We start from the raw sequence: 4,729 nt of genomic DNA, 5'->3' as shown, positions 1-4,729 counted from the left end.
TATACGTAAGAGAGTTTCTCTACAAAAGGATATCCTCTATACACACGTAGAAACCTGTAAATACCGATTCCAGTACTTAACGTATAGAAATAATTAATTTAACGTACTAAAAGACTACGGACCGTAACTGGCGACCCAATTTCCCTGTTACGTATGGAGTGTTACGTGTGATCATGTAATACACGCAACAAATTTATTGCGATAATACTTGCCCTTTTATAAACAAATATATAACTCTTATTGTAATTAACATATGGTATAATATTGCATAACATTTTAAATGCACAAGTGTAAATAACTGTTGTTTACACTTCATACATTTATTTGGTTTTTATCATCGTTTACCGTGGCATTATCGACTTTAATTCCGGGCTTAAGCGTTGCGATTAAAAAAATATTTTTATATCCAATTGTCGATTACTTATAACATTATATTAATATTTAATATATTTAATTTATTTGATTCTCAAAAACGAACGCAACTTTATGAGCTAAAATGAAATATTTATTTACATTTAAGCCGGTAATACCTACTATATTTATATAACCTGGAATGATTATGCCAAATGAGACAATTTTTACCATTTTTTTAATTACCTAATTAAGGCACAAGATATAGGTACAGTCTATGTGGGTATATTTTATTTTAACCTACTCTCAAAAAAATTTTTTTTTTTAATTTGTATTAAAAAAATCAATTTTTGAGAGATAGTTTTTACTACTCAGTGTTGCAAACATAAATAATAACTGATGTTTTTTTTTTAAATCATATACGTTATGGCAATGAAATTCGTAAAATGCACCCTTACACCAATTAACATTTACATTTAAAATCAACATCATAAGTTCATATAAGAATTTCCTTTCAAATATTGAAGTTGCTACATTTAGTGTCGCAAATTGGTAAGAAATTGTGGCTTTTATAAACCATTAATGTTCAGAATGTCTGTTGGTACTGTTTCACAAACATTCTGAGATACGAAATGGTTGATTCGGTTCGACTATAAGTTTCGTAACGGCTTAATATTATTCCGTGGCTCTGAACCGACACACAAGCTTTGACGCTTTAATAGAGTGACAGTGTGAAGCGGCTTTAATTGTTTTTTTTTAATATTCAAAACGGAAAATGGAAATAAAATTCGTGTTTTTACTAGTGATTTGTTTCTGTCAATTAACATTGCAAGGTGAGTTCTGTCATGCACAGATAATTAAAGTATTTTTTATCTGTTATTTTTAATCAACCTACAATATTGGATTTTTCTTTTGAATCAATTTTTTTGGGATTATCCAATTTTTTATGCCATTAATATTCTTGCTATATATAATTAAATGATTTAATGAAAATATATACATATTTCTATTAAAACAATTATTAAATTACGTATAAAATATAATTAGATAATATTTGTGCTATTAACGAATGGAAAATTGGAGCAAGTTATTCATCGGCCCTGTGGCGCAACGGATAACGCGTCTGACTACGGATCAGAAGATTCCAGGTTCGAATCCTGGCAGGGTCGCGAAGATTATATTTTACCATTTTGTATTTTTTTTTATTATTTTAGGTATAACTTCTTAAAGTTTTAAAATACAATTTTCAAAAGTTTTGTGCATAAATATTTATTTTATTATAAGTTAGGATAAGCCTAGTAAGGTTTTACTTATTCTTCATATATTCTAATGCAAAATTAATGTCAATGCTTGATATTTGGTTAGGGTATAGTTAGTGTAACTACAGGCACTACACACATAAAATCTTAGTTCACAAAGTTGTTGGAACAAAGGTGATGATGGATTAATCCTACTACTATTATAAAGGCGAAAGTTTGTATGTATGTATGGATATATATACTCTTAATTGATTAATATAGTAATATCAATAAATTATAAAAATCGATTTTGTTTTCCAAACAAACACTAAGATATATTTTTTATTATGGTCTTTGGGCTACTCTGGTTACTCTGCATGAAATTGTTTCATAAGAGGTCTTTGTCATAATTAACCTTAATGCGAATAGCCTGAAATTTTCAGCTGTATTCTTTTAAAAATCCTGTTTTCTCGCGATTACAAAATCCTTAACTTTTAAGCTTAAAATGTCGGCTCTGAAGACTAAACATTTGTTATACCGCACAGACTGCAACGAATTAAAATTAACATAGTCTGTTTTATAAATAACATTTCTTAGTTCCGGTACGAAAAAAGTTAAATTAGTTTTTTTTTTAAATTAAAATGAGTGAAAAAAAGTGCACTTTAAGTATTGTTAGTTTGGTTTTAGAATTATGGGAACTATGTACTATTGATGTAACTCTATAGTTATAGTTTATATTCTATAAATGTATATTTTAGACTGTTGAAATATTTTATACATATACTTGTCGGTAAACTTATATTATCGTATCTTAGTAATATTATTATTGTTTAACGAATATTATCGATAAAAGATCACGAACTTAATGTGTATACATACAAGTACACAGTGCATAACTTATTATCAGAAACATATGTTAAAAATTAGTTCCATTTTTCAATTAAATTTTCGTTCATTAAAAAAATTAACGTCACATAACTTCTTTAATGTATTTATTTTTTAGAACAATGGAATCTTTTGTTTTAATATAAAACCTATACGAATATAAAATGTCTGTTTTTTCTCTCAGTTTGTTGGAAATAACTACATTCTTAACCTTGTCAAGTTGGTCGGCCTTTACTTTCGGTTCTTAGATTACAAAGGCTATGCGGTTTACTTTAACCTGAGATTTTTGAGGCATATATAGTAGGTATGAGAACTATATGTTCACAAAATTAATCAAGATTTAGACTTAATAATTTTCATTGTAACTTATTGTATTAACAAAAATCTAATTTTTATATCGTTCTATATTAATACATTAAATTTGTTATTTAATTAAATATAAAACTATATTTATATATAGCTACAAATAGTGAAAATTAAGTGAACTGAAGTCATGATTGCTTGGAACGATACAAATAATGCAAACAGCATTTCCTCATTGCATCGCAATTTCGATCCTCTGAGCAAACAATTAACCAGCCCCCTCTCATAGTAAATAGTGGAGATGAATTACGTTGAATAAAAAAATAATAAATGAAATATTAAATAACTATTAAGATAAAATTAATAACAACGAATCGTCTTTTTAACGCTACACAAATATATTCTTTTCTCGGAATTATTATCATATTTTTGGAGAATGTTGTGAAATGAAATTGAATTTCGGAGGGTGCCCCCCAAGTATAAAACCGAGTTTCTGTCGTCCGAAACCGCGAGCGTTAGCCGCCATCTTGGAAAACGTTTTTTTGCATATATCTCGGAAACGGTAAGTTTTACGTCAAAAACCGAAGAGATCTTTTTTGTAGAAAACAAAATATCAACAATAAGGGGAAAAGTTTGGTATAAGAAGGGTGGGAAATTTTGTTTTCTACAAAAACGATTTCTTCGGTTTTTTACGTAAAACTTACCGTTTCCGAGATATATGCGAAAAAACATTTTCCAAGATGGCGGCTAACGCTCGCGGTTTCGGACGACAGAAACTCGGTTTTATACTTGGGGAGCACCCTCCGACATAATCCAATCGAAAAATCACGTAGGAGAATTTTATGTAGAGCGGACCGATTTTTGGTGCTAAAATTCCTGGACTATTCATGATATTTTCATTGATAAAAAAAACAAACAATATGTTTTTATAGGTTCATACATGCAATTCTATTTTAAAATATTACGAGACTTATCAAATTTTTCGCAGATGAAATATATACTATTGAGAAGAACCTTAAAAAGTACAGTAATTACTAAGTATATCATGTCAAAAGTCATTTGAATTATATTAAGAAATTATTTACAGTAAAATAAAATATGTGCAGGATACATTTTAGCCCAGCTGTGGGTACTTACCGATTACCCGTGTATCATAAATGGCACACGTATTATTCAATCTACCTTTTAAAAAAAAATAAGTGATATATAAAAATAGTTTAATGATTCGGATATATAAAAAAACATAAATAACGATATATTGTTGTGCAATTTTGATGTGTTCATCCGAAATTATACTCGTCGTTAGCTACAAAGCCTCAAAGATGCGTATCTCTTAGAGGACGGTAATTCCATTGTCTTGTAGGGAATCAAAGGCATTTGCCTCCGCATGGCCTCAATTTATGAAATAGCCTTTCTTAATCAAGCTTGCAAGTATTTGCAAGGCAACGCGCTTAATAGCGTAAAGCGATTTTAAGCTGTATTAATTAAAAAGATAAATTTCTGTTTTATATTAAAACTGTCAGCTGAGATGGCCCAGTGGTAAGGACGCGTGCATCTTAACCGATTAATCCTGGTTCAAACCCAGGCAAGCAACACTGAATATTCATGCTCTTAATTTGTGTTTATTAATTCATCTCGTGCTTGGCGGTGAAGAAAATCATCGTCAGGAAATCTGCATGTGTCTATTTTCAACAAAAAATCTGCCACATGTAAATACACCAACCCGTATTGGAGCAGCGTGGTTGAATAGGTTCCAAAGTAAAGCCTATAAATAACTCCAGGAGCAAGAAATTTATAGGCTTTACATGTGTGTTTCAATTTATATACTATCAACGAAACTAAAGTTTTCAATAATAATAATAATTTTTAATCTCTTAGTATTTTTAATTTGTAATAATTCTATTTCCGCTCCGCATTGAAGGAGATGAAATGTAAACATCAATTTGTTACTC

At 29.4% G+C, this 4,729-nt stretch overlaps 1 non-coding gene across 1 annotated transcript; it reads left to right on the top strand.

Annotated features, from left to right (window-relative positions):
* Positions 1–1,447: 1,447 nt before the first annotated feature.
* Trnar-acg lies at positions 1,448–1,520 on the top strand. Its single transcript has one exon. It is a non-coding gene; the product is annotated as a tRNA-Arg (tRNA).
* The last annotated feature ends 3,209 nt before the right edge of the window (positions 1,521–4,729 follow it).

Source organism: Vanessa cardui, chromosome 21 (genome assembly GCF_905220365.1).
Source record: "Vanessa cardui chromosome 21, ilVanCard2.1, whole genome shotgun sequence".
NCBI lineage: Eukaryota > Metazoa > Arthropoda > Insecta > Lepidoptera > Nymphalidae > Vanessa > Vanessa cardui.
Note: the sequence above shows the minus strand (reverse complement) of the source record. Positions and strands in the feature narration are given on the sequence as shown.